The sequence below is a fragment of the Camellia sinensis genome, chromosome 6 (genome assembly GCF_055761805.1).
Source record: "Camellia sinensis isolate YWXY chromosome 6, ASM5576180v1, whole genome shotgun sequence".
NCBI lineage: Eukaryota > Viridiplantae > Streptophyta > Magnoliopsida > Ericales > Theaceae > Camellia > Camellia sinensis.
In genome coordinates, this window is record NC_138966.1 from 150,791,605 (window position 1) to 150,810,483 (window position 18,879).

Sequence of the window (18,879 nt, forward strand, 5' to 3'; positions counted from 1 at the left end):
ACAGGTATACTCTCAATTATCTAGCGAATCTACGCCCGAATTGAACCAACCTCTATGTGTCTCTTCCAACCCCGTCTTCACCTCGGAATTGTCTTGACGATGAGCCACTCCGGAATCCACCAAAGCTTCAGGCTCAAATTCTTTAGAATCCACCAAAGAACAACTCTCTCTTTTGTGTAGAATAAACAAACAAATCTTTGATGTATGCTTCTTAAACCATGAGTTGAATACTCAATGAAAAAACATCAAAGAAAACTAGGAAAATATCCCCAGATATAAACCTTAGAATCCAAAAAGAAGATCTGGAGGACTTAATAAAGTTTTGGGAGAAAACCAACTACTTATAGAAATCCAAAGTAATCCTAGTTTTGGAAGAAAACCAATTCCTTATAGAAATCCAAAGTAATCCTAGATTTGACCCAACACGCGAATTTATAGAATCTGTGTTCGCGCGATCCGATCGAGCGTGGGACTTCTCGCTTGAGCAGAGGCTTCAAAATTGGGTGATTCATATAGGCTTCACGCTCGAGCGTCGAATCACACCATCCAGTACTTTTTCAAGCGAAGCAGAGATGCTGTGAGCTTGCAATCCCTGCTTTAGCGTCACTTTCCCCGCTCGAGCGGGATGACCAAAATTGAAAAATCTGGAAAACTTGATCCTCTTACAACCTCGATTTTGATCCATGGAAATTGACAAAGGCACAATTCGGGTTGGATTCGCACCTAATAAACTCATAGCCTCACTGAAATAAAAGTGCGAACACAAATACAACTGAAAGGAGTTTTGTCAAACGAGATTGCCAAGAATAAAACCTAACCATCTCCCCCTTTGGCAATGCCATGACAAAACACACCTAAAAACTAAAATCCTAAACACCCTAACCCATTACAGTCAACAAAACCCAACTTCTTTCTTAAGGTCTTGATCTGCAAAATAGATATTAGTGCCACAATCTCCAAAACAACTATTAGTCCCACAAGAGTATATGAAAAAGAAATAGACATATGACACGATTATCTTGAAACATGAGATGGAAAACATGAATAGATGAAAACTAAGACTCATGAAAAACAACTCTCAAACAACAAAAGCAAGATCATAAACCACACAAGCAATGATATGACGATGTAAATATCAGGGGCATGCAAAAAGGAAATAACAAGCAAACAGTGCATAGTAACATGCAAAACAACTAAAGCCAATCTCCCTTACAAAACAAATCAAGATGAACCACACTCCCCCTCACGAAAAGCAACCACAGACACTGAAAATAGTGAACAAGAAAACAAAAAAAAAAAAATTAACAAAAATAATATGGTGGAGCAAGCAAGGAATTTCAGATTAGTACCTTAAAACACACAAGATTATCCAAGAGGCACAATTACTAGTAAACACATTGTGCACAGTCTGTAGAAGATTCCACATGAAAGAAAGTGATGCATTATGTGAAAAGCATAGATCCCATGATAAAAGTGTGTGTGTGACTCTTGGAGTTCGACAAATACTAGATTCAATCCTAGTAGTGATCTAAAAGTTGAACCTCTGGCAAGAGAATCTAAGTACAACTACAGAAAGTTAAACCACTAGGAATCAAGAGGTATTTGGTGAGTAAAGGCAGAGGCTCCTCCTCAATCAATGAATCTTTTCTTTTCTTTTCTTTTTTCTTTCTTTTGCACATTTTTTCTTTCTTTTGCATATTTTTTCTTTTTCTTTTTCTTTTTCTTTTTCTTTTGCACAATCATTGGCGGCTGACACGCTAAAGAGTATGGAAACTGAACCAGAGAAGCATGGATATAATTAGGATGGCCTGGTTGGTGACTCTGAGGTAGCATTTTCCTCATGGCTAGACTACAAAGAATTGAAGGGAAAGCCGTGGAGGTGCAAAAAGATAGAAAGTAGTTGAAAGACTCAACATCACCCATGATATGCTAGTATAGGTCAATTCCTCTAGAAACGCAAAAGATACAATGCCAGAAGTCCATAGAAAATATAGCGATCCCGGTTGTCCCTTTGCTGTTCTGTTGTATTCCGGACTCGGTTCCGTGGAGTTGATAGCTGCATCTATCTTGTTGTCGTCCTTTAATTCCATTTGTTTGAGTTATAGGATGTGTTGGGCTTGTTTCAAGCAGGTAGGTTGAACCTTGGTCTAAAATCTTGTTGCTAGGTTTTTGGTCGTTCCGCTCGAGCGGGCCTTACTGCGCTCGAGCAGAGATTGCACACTCCCAGTATTTCGTGTCCCTACAAAATTTCTGTAGGTGTGATTTTTACGCTCGAGCGGTGGCGCTCGAGCGGGTACTCTGACGCTCGAGCAGGTAGTACTTTTTAGGTGTAAGTTTTGGGAGGGGGAAATCTACTCTCGAGCGGACTGGTTTTCGCGCTTGAGCGGAGGTACTTTATTCTTGTGTCTTGGCGCTCGAGCGGACCTTCTTGCGCTCGAGCGTACCTAGTTCTTTGTTCTTGACGCTCGAGCGTTGTGTTCTCCGCTCGAGCGGGAAGGTCGTATATCAGTTGGCAGCTGGGCATTTTTAAAATCACTTTTTACATTCTCTCTCTCTCTTACTTTCTAAAAAGCAATTTTGAGAGCTCATCTCTCTAGAAACTCCCTTCTCTCTAGGGTTTGATCTAGTTAGAGTGTCTCTCTATCCTCCGGCCTTTGTAAAAAGTGTGTTGATCGTCAAGGGCTTCATTTTGATTCGAGAATCGTGGTGTTTGGAGCATTTTCACTTTCTTCTCCTTCCCCATTTGAGCTCTAACTTCAAGGTAGGGATAACCTACTCCTTCTCATGAGTTTTGTCTTTGAATTTTAGTATTTTGATGAGTTGGGGGTTGTTGGGTAATTTTGAGAAAGTTTGGACCTTTGTGTAATTTTACAAAAGTTAGGGTTTTGTTTATATAAACTCACATGCATGTCTGGCATAGAGAAATGGGATCAATATTGGTTTATTGGTGAAAATGGAACCTTAGGGTTGTGATGTTAATTATGGGAAATGCTTTAATTACATTGATAAATTAATTGGTATAATTAATTTGAAGAAAAGAGGAATTAAATTGAGAACGTTGAAATGTTGATTATATATCCATTTGGTGCATTTATTTTCAGTATAGAAATAACTACTTTGGGCTATCGGTGGAGGATAGTCTTGATTGTTGTAGACAATGCATGATGATTAGGCAAACTAAAACTAGCCAATTGAGTAAGCCATTGAATATGGTAGTTGGTACAATACAGCACTCAAATGTGTATTGATTGATTTAATTTATATATGATAATTGTTTATATACATTGTGTTGTGTGGGAAGAGAAAGGGGCTGTACTCCACGGTTTATTGGAAGAAAGGGGCTGAACCTCTAAACCGAATTTTGTGACAGTGATACAGCACTACAATGTGTATCAGGCTGCGAATTAGAAGCGTTTTCTTGTGACAGTGATACAGCACTAAAATGTGTATCAGGCTGTGAATTTGAAGTGTTTGTTTTGATTTGATATAGCACTAAAATGTATATCGTTATCAATTGTGAAATATAGAAGTGTTTCTATGTTATGTTGATACAGCATCAAAATGTGTATCGCTCGTGTAGTATGGAAGTGACTTATGTGTTATTGATACAGCATCAAAATGTATATCCACCATGAATTTCAAAAATGTTTTAAGATGAGTATTATTCTCATCAAGTTATTTGGCTAAGTTTAGAGCCTTGTTTTCAAACTCAAAGTTGAAAAAGAAATGAGAAATGAAATGTAACATGGACTTAATGTCATGAGATCGAAATGTGATATATGTGGATATATTTGTGTTGATCATCTATCAACTGCTAATCTTTTAGTCATTGTTCATGGCTGGTTTAGTGTATTTCTACTAGGCTGTGGCTCACCCTTTATGGGACATCATTTTCAGGTACAGGTTGCATGCCACCTCCAAGGACATAGCTTGGGAGGCTAGAGGCAGGCGGATTGTTTTGTTTATTTTCTTTTGGTGTATTACATGTAAATTCAAGCCAAGGGCTTTATATGTATTGAGTTAGTACTCTCCTTTTTTGTAACCAAGTGTTAGCTTGGAAAGCTGTAAGCCCGTAGGGCACTTGCTTTTGTTGTTAACATGTAATACTTTTGTAAGGAACTACTCTGATGAATAGAAGAATATTTATCTTTTGTACCAATGCATGTCTAAGTTGATGGGTTTTAATGTTGTTATTTTGAGGGCGTTATAAAAAATAAAAATAAAAAAAAAAAAAAATAAGGCGGAAGACTCCAATATTTGCTAATCCAAGAGTGTGTACAGAATGAGACATACTAATCAAAAAACACACACTCCAAAATGAGTAATGACCACAGAAAGCACACACATATTAACATGTAATGGATATTCTTATCAATTCCAATATGCACCAAGGACCACTCAAAAATTTCAAGCGTGCAAAACCATACTAAGAAAATCTTTTTGGGATTTTTTTTTTCAATTTTTTTTTTCCAAAGATAAAGCAAGACAAAAAAACGAACAAGCACACATTTTTTTTTCATTAAAAACAACACACAAACACCCAAAAGCTAAAACAAATAAACAAATTAATACAAGTCAAGTTTTCTCACCCAAACTGCTTTAGTACGAACAAAGTTGTGAGAATTGCAGTTCTTGGGTGGTGTCTTGACGTTGTGGTTCCTTTCCCCTGCAATGGGAACCTGTCTCGACTTGGCTTCCAACGTCCAATTTTTAGGTCTAGGCAAATACACTCTCCCATGCAACTTATAACAATAAGGGCGAATATGACCATGCATACCACAATGATGATAAATAAAAACAGGGTGCACCTTCTTTTCTTTGACCTTACCAACTCTAGGAAGTTTGAGAAGTCCATCCTTATGTTGAATTTTTTGTTCTCACTTTCCTTGAGTTCTTGTATCATGAGATGTTGATGTACTCTGTTTTTGCTCTTTCTTACCACCAAAGCCAATGCCAGTTTGTTTTTGCTCTTTCTTACAACCAAAGCCAATGCCACTCTGTTTTTGCTCTTTCTTACCACCAAAGCCAATGCCACTCCTGTCAGAACAGATTTGTTGAGACCCAATGATATTGTCCAAAGTCTTTGATCTTTTGTTCCAAAGACCAATGGTAACCATGGCACACTTGAGTTCTTCCTCTTTCTTGATTATTAGTCCTTCCAAAGCAACTTGAGACATCTCGAGAGTTTCAATTTTTTCTTCATATGTTGCATAGATTTGTTGTAGCTCGTTCCTCTCTGTCTCACAAGACAAGAGTTTTGCACAAAGAGCTTGTCGATCATTAGCTATCTTGATGGCATCAATCCTAGCCTCGGAAATCTCATCCTTTAGTTTGACATTCTCACTTTCACATGCTGTGAGTTTCATAGTGAGTTTGTCATTCAATTTGGATAACTTAAGAGATTCCTTATACAACTTTTCATAAGCTTGCTCAAGCTTTTCATCATCACTTCCCGAGGATTCATCATCAGTGGTATTCTCAACCGGGCTCTTCGGATACTCTGTTCGTCCTTCAGTTTCAGAAGCCACCATGAAAGCAAGGAATTGTTTGTCTGTCTTCACCTTGATCTTCATTGTCACTTTCATCTTCATCAGATTCTAATTCATCATCCCAAGTGATAGCGAGGGCTTTCTTCTTCCTCAAACAAGTATGGCATTCTGAAGCAAAGTGGCCAAATCCTTGGCATTCATAGCATTGGACTCTTTTAGAGTTCCCTTGTATCTTTCCTTTCTCCTTCTTGGCTATAGAATTAATTTTGAGTTTATCTTTGCCTTTAGATTTATGAGTATGAGTAGATTCCAAAAGATTAGGATTCTTTTTCAAAAAGGATTTTTTAAATTGTTTAACAAAAGCAGCCGTAATCTTGGAATCTAACTCACAATCCTCATCAGAATCCTCTCCAACTCTATGAGCACTACTAAAAGCAATATCTTTTTGTTTTTTTTTTTTGAAATTCTTATGTGCCTCATAAGTTTGGAGATTTCCAACCAACTGATCCAGCTTGAGGTTGTCAACATCTTGAGCCTCCTCAATAGCTGTAACTTTTGGTTGGAACCGATCGGGCAAGGATCTCAAAATTTTTCCCACAACTTTGGATTCTGGTATTTTTTCACCTAAATTGAAGCTGGAATTTACAATGTCACTCAACTTCGCATAAAATTCATTAAAGGTCTCACTATCTTTCATTGAACGGTTTTCGAAACTAGATGTGAGCCTTTAAAATTTTGAGCGTTTCACAGAAGGAGTGCCCTCATGAACAGCTTGTAAGATATCCCAAGCCTCTTTTGCGACTTCACAATTATAAATACGACTAAACTCTTCAGGTGTGACAGCGCAAAAGAGAGAATTGATAGCTTTACTATTCCAACTACTATTTTGGTAATCAATTGTGTCCCACTTCTCAATTGGTTTGGGGAAAGTTACTCCATCAATGGTAATTGTTGGTTCGGTCCACTCATTCATGACAGATTGCCAAACTTTTCCATCTATAGATTTCAAAAATGATCTCATCCGAGCTTTCCAAAAAGAATAATTGGATCCGTCAAGCAGGGGTGGTCGAACCATAGAATTTCCCTCACGAATTGAATCCATTATCACAAATCAAACAAGATCACGTTCTAAAAGATATATATATTTTTAAAGAAATAGAACGACCTGCTCTGATACCAATTGAAAAATCTAGAAATCCTCTAGATATTGATTTGTGATTATGTATCAATTTTAAGCAATATATAACAATCCCAATCAAAGAATCAAGACAAATTGACACAACGATTTTACATGAAAAAACCACAATTGGACACCTCCAATTGTGATAAAAAAACCACGGTCAACAGCCACAAAACAATTCACTAAGAAGATATAAAGGAATTACACAGGTATACTCTCAATTACCTAGTGAATCCACGCCCGAATTGAACCAACCTCTATATGTCTCTTCCAATCCCGCTTTCAGCTCGGAATTGTCTTGACGATGAGCCACTCCAGAATCCACCAAAGCTTCAGGCTCGAATTCTTCAGAATCCACCGAAGAACAACTCTCTCTTTTGTGTAGAATAAACAAACAAACCTTTGATGTATGCTTCTTAAACCATGAGTTGAATACTCAATGAAAAAACATCAAAGAAAACTAGCAAAATATCCCCAGATATAAACCTTAGAATCCAAAAAGAAGATCTGGAGGACTTAATAAAGTTTTGGGAGAAAACCAACTATTTATAGAAATCCAAAGTAGTCCTAGTTTTGGAAGAAAGCCAATTCCTTATAGAAATCCAAAGCAATCCTAGTTTTGGAAGAAAACAAATTCCTTATAGAAATCCAAAGTAATCCTAGATTTGACCCAACACGTGAATTTATAAAATCTGTGTTCGCGCGGTCTGCTCGAGCGTGGGACTTCCCGCTCGAGCGGAGGCTTCAAAATTGTGTGATTCATATAGGCTTCACCCTCGAGCGGAAGTTTCCATGCTCGAGCGTCGAATCACACCATCCAGTACTTTTTCAGGTGAAGCAGAAATGCTGTGAGCTTGCAATCCCCGCTCGAGCGTCACTTTCCCCGCTCGAGCGGGACGACCAAAATTGGAAAATCTGAAAAACTTGATCCTCTTACAACCTCGGTTTTGATCCATGGAAATTGACAAATGCACAATTCGGGTTAAATTCGCATCTAATAAACCCATAGCCTCACTGAAAGAAAAATGCAAAAACAAATACAACTGAAAGGAGTTTTGTCAAACGGGGTTGCCAAGAATAAAACCTAACAATTATTGATGTCCCAACGGGTAGAAGTGTCAAGACCCAAACCAATGCCCTTTTTGGAGCAATTCTATTTCCATTTAAAAATTCAATTTTCCAATATATCCTATTAAGTTATTTAAAATTATAATTTACTCTTAATACATTTGATTTTTCTTTTTCACAAATTATTATCCAAAGTACACCTAAATAATAAACAAATCAAAAATCTTAAATTAAACCACTTTAAAAAGCATGGTGCCTTTACCATGTCAATATCAATTAAATTCATTAACATTAACCGTAGATATGGTAAATGGGGCCAAGGAGGTGGAGCAGTGTGTGGATACGCTTATTCATGGTTTTCTTCAGTTAGGAATGTTACCAGGTGTGCTATGGCAACAGAGTTGGAAATAAAGTTGCTCATTTGGTGGTCAAGTTTGGGATTAATGGAAGTGGATGCTATACTAGATGAGTGTCCCTTCTCCGCTGTTGTTGGGCCCTCTGAGGAGTGAGGGTGGTGTTATATATTGTGTTTGTTGGACAATCTTCACTGTATTTAAGTAAATTAATTTTGTTTGGGTACTAAACGACAAACAGAATATAAAAGAAAAATAGGAAAGGAGAATGAATATTTGATTACAAAAATCAAACTAGAAAAAGAATTAAATAAATAAAAACAGATTTTATTTTGTTATAAAAACAAAATTAAAATCTGATTTAAATAAATAATAACAAAAATAGAAAATAAATAAATAACTTACTTGATTAATATTTTCGAATAATAATCTAATCAAGTCCAGTGTTCGACACTGTCTTCTTAAGACAGATTTGTCCTCTCCTCGGTGCTTTCAGAATACGGACGTCTATCTCCCAGGATAAAATGATCTATCAACGAATAAAAGCAGCACTACAATTTATTCGTTCTACGAACACACTAAGTGTTTATACTCTCTCTTATAAGAAAATAATACAACAATATGAAGAGTATGTATGCAGAATTTTATGGACAAAATTAGTGAATAAATCCAAATAAGGGACTGCCTATTTATATAGGTGAAGTGCTGGCTTGGTGGCTGCTCAGTTTGAATCTAACAAGTAGCAAGTTTGTTCAATTTAAATTAAACAGATACAACACCTGTTCAAATTGAATTTGAAAAGAAAACCGAATCTGGTTTGAATCTGTTTGACAGATAAAATGGTTTTGGGTTTGAATCCAAATAGATTCGGATATGTTTTGAACCTGTACAAAATTCTGGAGAGGTGCAACAATTTTGAATTTAAAATTAATATGGATAGAAATTTGGAAAAATTTTATTTCAAAAATAAAATTTAAATTCAAATGTTTTTGGCCCAAAAAGATTAGTATTGGGCCTGACAAGCCCAACCTAACCTCACACCATACACCCACGCTCAAGCCCAGCCTGCCCGACCGGATGGCAGCGGCGTGCGCGCGCGTGTGTGGTGATTTTTGGGTCCAATGCCCATTTTTCCCATAACCTCCCTCTCTACAAAACTTGGGTACCCCTTGGGGCTCACCCCAAGTTCCAATCCCATGCCTTATAAACGCATTCAAAACTTCCCATCAAATCAATGTGGGACAAGCCATTTTTCAACCTTAAGAAATTTCTACCAAATCTCCATTTCCATGGAGCTCACTTTGGTTTCAATTTCTCATTCACTCGATAATGGTTTTAAGCAACCAAATATACCACGTGAATCACAATGCGGCATAGAACGCGTTACCACCTAGACCCGCCAAATTTGACACTCGGGTCCCATCTAAATAATAGATCGGAGTTAGGAAAAAATTCAGATTTTACCCAGAATTTTCCAACCATTTCCAACAATCCCCCACATGAATGGAATTTGATGACAACGGAAATGCAACAATATGCAGACTTTATCGAAAGAGTATAAGTCGAAAATATCTTGCTCAGGATAGGCAGCTTTCGGCCTTGCACCTTCCCTAATGATAATCTATCAGACTTACTAACTAACCAATGGACGCGATGCCTTGAATTGTTCAGTCATTTGTGTAAGCCAAAACAATAGATTTCATACAAAATATCTTCTAACACATTGTGGCCCTCACTGTTGTGTTTATTTTGGCCTTGAACGCTCCTGGTTTTCATGAGTGTTTCTAGAGAATTTAGCCTATTTCATTCTCATAGAACCGGCCCCAGTTCGACACTCATATAGGTGATTCTTATTGTGAGTATCTCCTTATACTCGTCTTGATTTTCATGCCTAAATCAAGATATAAGTAATAACTAAAAGCAAAGCTTATCCATAGACCCCTGCAAATAACACATGTTGCTGATATCACTCTCACTATAGGAATAGGTAGGGAATTTTAATCCCTTGGTGATTTCTGGCGAGCCACACATAACTTAGTTGTCCATTTGAACTTAGTTCTTGGGATCTCCAGTCATATAAGTAGGGTTACCATTATGATGACTCTTATGTAATAGGCTTTAATCCCATCTCCTTCGATGAACTATACACTAGCTCTTTTGTCAAACTTTTTGTTAACGGATCCGCAATATTCTCTTTAGATTTTATATAATCTATTGAGATTATTCCATTTGACAACAATTGCTTAACGGTATTATGTCGACGACGAATACATCGTGACTTACCGTTATACATATGATTATGTGCCCTGCCTATTGTAGATTGACTATTACAATGAATACAAATAGTTGGCACAGGTTTCGGCCACATTGGAATGTCTTGTAAGAAGTGACGAAGCCATTCTGCTTCTTCTCCTGCTTTGTCTAAAGCAATGAACTCGGATTCCATTGTGGATCGTGCGATGCGTGTTTGTTTCGTGGACTTCCAAGAAACAGCAGCGCCTTCCAAAGCAAAGACATATCCACTAGTGGATTTTGAATCTTTAATATCCGATATCCAATTGGCATCACAATAACCTTCGAGTACTGCTGGATATCGTGTAAAGTTCAATCTATGATCATGATTAAATCTTAGATATCTAAGAACCCGAATGATCACTTTCCAATGGTCTTCTCCGGGGTTACTAGTGTACCTACTCAATTTACTGACTGCATAAGCTATGTCAGGACGAGTACAATTCATTAGGTACATTAGGCTTCCAATGATTTGGGAGTATTTTAACTGAGACATCGCATCACCTTTATTTTTCGATAAATAAAGACTGATGTCTACAGGTGTTCTAGCTATATTCATATCATCCTTGATAAATTTACCAAGAATTTTCTCAATATAATGTGATTGAGATAATGCATATCCGTCAGATATTTTAGTAATTTTCATTCCTAATATAACATCTGCGACTCCCATATCTTTCATATCAAATCTTTTGTTAAGTATTTGCTTAGTTGATTTGATCATGTTTTGACTGCTTTCATTGATAAGCATGTTATCCACATAAAGACAAACTATGACATATCCTTGGTCATTGTTTTTAATATAGACGCATTTGTCACATTCATTTATCTTAAACTTATTAGTAAGCATTGCATGATCAAAATTTTCATGCCATTGCTTAGGTGCTTGTTTTAATCCATAAAGAGATTTTACAAGCCGACAAACTTTCTTTTCTTGCCCCGACACTACAAACCCTTCGGGTTGCTCCATATAGATCTCTTCATTTAGATCACCATTTAAGAAAGCTGTCTTAACATCCATTTGATGTATTTCTAAATTAAACAACGCTGCTATAGCAATAAGCATGCGAATGGATGTTATTCTTGTCACAGAGGAATATGTGTCAAAATAATCCAGACCTTCCTTTTGTTTGTAACCTTTTACTACAAGTCATGCTTTATATTTGTCTATTGAACCATTTGCTTTCATTTTTCTCTTGAATATCCACTTATATCCAAGAGGTTTAGAACCAGGTGGAAGATCCACTAATTCCCAAGTATGATTTTGCATAATGGATTCAATTTCATTATTAACAGCCTCTTTCCACAAAGGTGCTTCAGGACCTGTCATCGCTTCCTTAAAGCTTTGAGATTTATTTTCTAACAGGTATGTCAGAAAATCTGGACCAAAGGATTTTGATGTTCTGGTTCTCTTATTTCGTCTTGGTTCATCATCAGTTACATCCTATTGGTTGAGACCATTATTAGTCTCTGTTGTGTAATCATTGATAAATGTTATGAAATATTTTTTGCCTCCTCTAGTTTGAACAAATTTTAAATCACATACATCTGTATGAATTAATTCTAGAGATTCGGTTTTCCTTTCAATCGATTTAAATGGAGCCTTAATTAGTTTCGCTTCTACACAAATTTCACATATATGATTAGGATTAATTTCAAACTTTGGTATATAATCTAAACCAATTAATCTACACAAAGCATCAAAATTCACATGTCCTAATCTACTATGCCATAAATTTGACTCAAGAATATAAGCAAAAGATGTGTTATTCTTATTCATAGCAACTTTTGGTACAACTGTCATTACATTTAATTTGAAGAGACCATCACTCATGTATCCCTTACCAACATACATACCACTCTTTGATAATACAAATTAATCAGACTCAAATACAAGCCTAAAACCATTTTTACTTAACAAAGAGCCAAAAACCAAATTCTTCCGGATGTCAAGTACATGCAGTACGTTGTTGAAGGTCAGTTCCTTCCCTGATGTCATCTTTAAGATCACCTTTTCTTGTCCAGCCACAGTAGAAGTAGAAGAATTTTCCATGAAAAGTTGTTCACCATTTGCAGCCTCATTGTAGGTAGTGAACATCTTCTTGTCTACGCAAATATGACGAGTTACCCCAGTGTCAACCCACCATTCCTTGGGATTTCCAACCAAATTAGCCTTAGACACCACAGCAGAGAGGTTGATGTCATTCACTCCGTCAGAGATGTAATCTAGTTCAGTTACATTGACCTGAGTGGTAGTCTTCTTGCTTGTACTTCCATGATCCTTCTTAGGGCGGCGGCAGTCAGAAGCTTGATGTCCATTTTTGCCACAGTTGTAGCATTTTCTTTTGAACTTCTTGTTGCTATTGTTGTCTCCTTGTTTAGGGCCATCTCCAATAAACTTCCTCTTTTTGTTATGTGGTTTATGAACTTGTTCAACCACATTAGCCTTGGACTCAATGAGATTTTTCCCATTCCTCTTTTTAGCCTTACGGTTATCTTCCTCAATTCTCAGTCTTACAATAAATTCATCCATGGTCATCTTTTTGCGTTTATGTTTTTAATAATTTTTGAAATCTTTTCAAACCAGTGGTAACTTTTCCATTAAAGCAGCGACTTGGAAAGACTTGCTCAGAGACATATTCTCAGAATGAATATCATGTAAAATTAATTGAAAACTTTGAACTTGAGAAATTACCATTTGGGAGTCTACCATAACGAAGTCCAGAAATTTACCGACAACAAATTTTTTCGTGCCGGTATCCTCTGTTTTGTACTTCTTCTCCAAAGAATCCCCCAATTCTTTTGCTGACTTCAAAGGACTGTAAACATTATACAGCATGTTTTCAAGGCCATTGAGGATGTAGTTTCTGCACAGGAAATCTGAATGTTTCCAAGCATCTACAGCAGCAACAACTTGCCGATCACTTTCACCCTCTTTAAGTGCTGGAACCTCTTCATGGAGAAACCGGGCCAAATTAAGAGTTGTAAGATAGAACAACATCTTCTGCTGTCATCTCTTAAACTCAGTACCGTTGAATTTTTTCGATTTTTCCCCCCAATTTATTGGTACTTGAATATGGTTCTGGATAGGGACAGGAGTTGGTGTAATAGTTGGAGTACCACTTCCAGTTGCAGTAGCCATAATCTCTGATTACAAAAATCAGAACAAATTAAAACACAAATTAATTTTCTAGTTACTAAAACCAGAAAACAAATTATAATACAAAATAATTTTATTTTCCTTGTTACTAAAACTAGAAAAATAAAATACCACAATAATTTTCTGTAACACAAATTAATATTCTGCCATTGTTAATGAGGCAAGTATATTACTACTAGTTGTCAAAGAAAATAGACAGTATATTAATACTATCTGTCAAATAGCATAAACCACTATTTGTTTTTCCAACCAGAATATGTCTTTGTGAAATTACAAAAAATTAAATACAATGAAGATCCCAAAAGATGTTCTGTCTTAAGATTGTTAGACAATCTTCACTGTATTTAAATAAATTAATTCTGTTTGGGTACTAAACTACAAACAGAACATAAAAGAAAAATAAGAAAAAAGAATGAATGTTTGATTACAAAAATCAAACTAGAAAAAGAATTAAATAAATAAAAACAGATTTTATTTTGTTACAAAAACAAAATTAAAATCTGATTTAAATAAATAATAACAAAAACAGAAAATAAATAAATAACTTGATTAATATCTTCGAATAATAATCTAATCAAGTCCAGTGTTCGACACTGTCTCCTTAGGACAGACTTGTCCTCTTCTCGGTGCTTTCAGCATACGGACGTCTATCTCTCAGAATAAAATGATCTATCAACGAATAAAAGCAGCACTACAATTTATTCGTTCTACAAACATACTAAGTGTTTATACTTTCTCTCACAATAAAATAATGCAGCAATATGAAGAGTATGTATGCAGAATTTTATGGACAAAATTAGTGAATAAATCCAAATGAGGAACTGCCTATTTATATAAGTGAAATGTTGGCTTGGTGGTTGCTCAGTTTGAATCTAACAGCTAGCAAGTCTGTTCAATTTAAATTAAATAGATACAACACCAGTTCAAATTGAATTTGAAAAGAAAACCAAATCTGGTTTGAATCTGTTTGACAGATAAAACGGTTTTGGGTTTTAATCCGGACAGATTCGGATCTATTTTGAACCTGTACAAAATTCTGGAGAGGTGCAACAATTTTGAATTTAAAATTAATCTGGATAGAAATTCGGACATATTTTATTTCAAAAATAAAATTTAAATTCAAATATTTTTGGCCCAAAAAGATTAGTATTGGATCGGACAAGCCCAACCCAAACTCACACCACGTACCCGTACCCAAGCCCAACCCGACCGGACGACGCGTGCGTGTGTGGTGATTTTTGGGTCCAATGGGTCTAGCCCATTTTGTCCATAACCTCTCTCTCTACAAAACTTAGGTACCCATTGGAACACACCCCAAGTTCCAATCCCATGTCTTATAAACCCATTCAAAACTTCCCACCAAATCAATATGGGACAAGCCATTTTTCAACCTTAAGAAATTTCTACCAAAACTCCATTTTCATATGGAGCTCACTTTGACTTCAATTTCCCATTTACCCGATAATGGTTTTAAGCAACCAAATATACCACGTGAATCACAACGCGGTATAGAACGCGTTACCACTTAGACCTGCCAAATTTGACGCTCGGGTCCCACTTAAATAATAGACCAAAGTTAGGAAAAAATTCTGGTTTTACCCAGAATTTTCCAACCTTTTCCAACAGTGTTTTGACTATTTATAACATCTTCACTATGGTTCTAAAAAATATATATTTATTATTATTTTTTATTCATTATTTGATTTTGTTTAAATTTATTTTTATTTGTAAGTAATAAAACAATAAGAAATAATGATGTTTATAATAATTGTGAGTTTTGGCAAAATGGATTAGAGTGTTGGAATGAGGAATAAGATGAAAAGAAAATAATTGAAATTTGAGAAAAATGATGAAGATAGTTGATTATGAAGAGTACGTATAAATGATTTGGATATATCATAAGAAAAAAAATAATATTTTATTTTAAAATTTAATGTGTATTATTCTTATTAATAAATTTACACTAAGATATAATAGGAATTAAAATTTTAAAATTTTAATTGAACGTATTAAGTTACTATTTGGGTAAAAATAAAATCACCCTTTTTATCAAATAAAAACAAAACAGACAGCTTTGGTTTACAAATCTTTCCTAAAAATTATTTTTGGGCTACTTAGAGGAAAAAAGCATCAACTCCGGGAATTATATTTACACCTACAAAATTAATTAGTACCTTTAATTTCTCATTATCTCTTATTAAATTATTTAAATATATAATTTGTTCTCAACATACCTTATATTTTTGTTAGGGGTTTTTTTTTTAAGGTCCCTGGTATTATGATTTTACAGCATAAAGGACACTCAATATTTTCATAATGTCTAAGGTCCCTCAAGTTAATCCAGAGAAAATTGATCCAGAGAAAATTGGTCCAGAGAAATTTCTCTGCAGAGAAATTCTGGAAATTTTTCTCCAGAGAAATTTTTGACTTCGGAATTTCTCTGAGTTCAGAATATGTTTTAACCAAATTTCTCTGACTTCAGAATGTGTTTTAACCAAATTTCTCTGACTTCGGAATTTATCAAATGTGTTTTCATAATGTGTTTTAATCTGGAGCTTCGTCTTCACCTTCTGCCATGATCAACACTTCTTGCTCAAGCTTTCTTCTTCTTTAGTTTGTTTCTCTGTAAACTATCAGTTTGATGCTTTTGCTTGTTCTTGTACTCTGCCCAAAATAAAATGTAAAGTTGTGGTTAACAACCAAGTTGACTTGTTAATTATTTTGTGCCTGAGTTGGGAGTGTATATTGAATTTGCATTTAGTTTCTTTGAATATTTGACCTAAAATTCAGTTCAAATGAAAAAAAATAATCGAAATAGACGTTTTGTGAGCTAAATTACCAGAGAAATTCTCAATCCAGAGAAAATTCTCAACCCAGAGAAAATTCAGTTCCATTGCCAAATACTCTTGGAAGCTTGAACCCAGAGAAATTTGAATTTTCTCTGGGTTGAATCCAGAGAAAATTCTCAACCCAGAGAAAATTCAGTTCCATTGCCAAAAACTCTTGGAAGCTTGAATCCAGAGAAAATTCAAATTTCTCTGGGTTGAATCCAGAGAAATTTGAGAAATTCTACTACTAAGAAGGTGGAGAATTTTTAAAAACAGAAAAAGAAAAAAAACCTATTTTAACCTCCTTCACTTGTGCATGTGTTTGGTCTCCGACTTCAGAATTTATCAACCATGAACCATTGCCTCCACTCTCACTCTCATTCACTGACATACCCACTAAATTGATTATGACAATACCAGAACAAATTCCATAAAAACAAGCACACAAGTGTGTTTATAAAATTAGAGAGAGGGAGAGAGAACAGAGTAGTAGAGAAATCCAGAGAAGTTCTGAATTTATCTCCAAAGAAATTTTGAATTTCTCTGGAACTGATATTGATGTTTTATGGCAGGATGGGAAAATACAAAGGCTCAAGGCTTGTATGATGATGCTGAATTTTCTCTGCGTTGAACCCAGAGAAATTTGAATTTTCTCTAGGTTGGATGTATATATAAGAATCAGTTTGGGTGCACACTTTTAAAAAAATCAAAATAGAAAGCACACCGGGATTGAAAAACCTGAAAACACACTCAGATTTCTTCTTCCCACAGTAACGAGCAGCCATTGGATTAAACTAACCAAACTCTTTTTCTCTCTCTCTCTGAAACAGTGATAATAACTGATTCTTGGTTGCTCCAATGGGTTGATGATTGAGTACTGAAACAGAAATTCAATGTAACAACAACACCACCAGTGTCCAATATCAACGCCTCTGGATCGCCGCTCCTCAGACGGCTCGGCGACGCCATTGAAGGTCGGATCCGGTGAAGGTGGAGTTCAATCGGTTGGAGAATGAAGTCAGAGCTGAGGACACAAGAGTTGATCTGGACAGGTATGAGAATGGAGAAGTTTAGAGAGAGAAAGTGAGAGATGAGTTTTGATTTGGTAAGGTCAAATTTCTCTGTGATATGTTTAGGGACCTTAGACATCAAAAAATAATTTTGTGGATCTCTCCCATTATGAAAAGTGGGAGAGGGACCCTAGACCAATTTTCCCTTTTTGTTATATACAAATTATCCTTAAATAATATAATATTTTAATTTTATTATATACCTAAAGAATAAAGTCATTATGTTCGGACTTACAAAGCCGAATATATTTATCTTGTCTGGTTGTCCAGTGCCGAGCAAGATTGTTTTATTCGAACTTTCAGATCCAAACAAATTCACTTTGTTCGGATCTGAAAGTCCGAACAATATTAATGTAAAACAGGTTAAATATTTGTTTTTACGTAAAACAGACTGAATATTTGTATTTTAATATTTATATGAATACTTACTTCCTCTTTGATGGGTTGTTTCAAAAAATAGTTTTGATTATTATTTTCATATATTATTTGATTTTATTTAAACTTTTTTTTTTCTATTTGTTAGTAATAACACAATAATAAACAATGAGATTAATGACAATGGTGTCTTTGATGGACTGAATTGAAGTTTTAAAGTGAGGAAAAAGAAAATAAAATAATTAAAATATAAAAAAAAAGATAAAAATATTTAAATATAAAAAATACGTAAAAATGATTAGAGTGTATCATAAAAAAAAATTAATGACAAACCCCCTAAATTGTAATATAATTTATTAACGTTTAGCTGACAATATACAATCTTGATCAAAAAAAAAAAAAAAAAAAATTACATCGTCCAACTATCTTAAGTGCCACGTGGTGTCCACCCATTTGTGGGCCCTTCACGGATGAACAGGGGTTGTGCCACATGGCAGCGATCCATTGGTGTGGTATTTTTGGTGGTGTCCTAATGTAGAATGGGAAGAAGGCATCCGATATAAATTCTACCAACGCTAATTGGCTAATATTGTGTTTAGTTGAAAAATTTAGGAATGAATTTTAAAAGAAAAAGGAAAAATACGTGTAAAATTAGATAATATATATATATATATATATATATATATATTTTATTCACATTTTATTTAATTTTTCTCTTTCTTTTTTTAAATCTCTTTCTAAATTTTCCAACACATAGCATAAAGATACCACATCTGCCAGGCAGCGTGTAGCCTATACGCAACCCAAAATTTCTCGACAGATTATTTGCAAATTAAAGCAACTTTTTATTTGGTGCACAAACTAACATTTTAGGGTAAACTATATGTGCATTCTCACTAACCGATTAAAAAAAAAAAAAAACGTCCGAGGAAATTATTTAATTTTTTTCATCAATGAAAGAAAAATGATAAATATGATTTGAAATATGCATGTTCTTCATTTCTTTTTTAGGGTTTGTCTGGAATTTTAATTGAACAAAAACATGGCTTGCTTATTTCTCAATA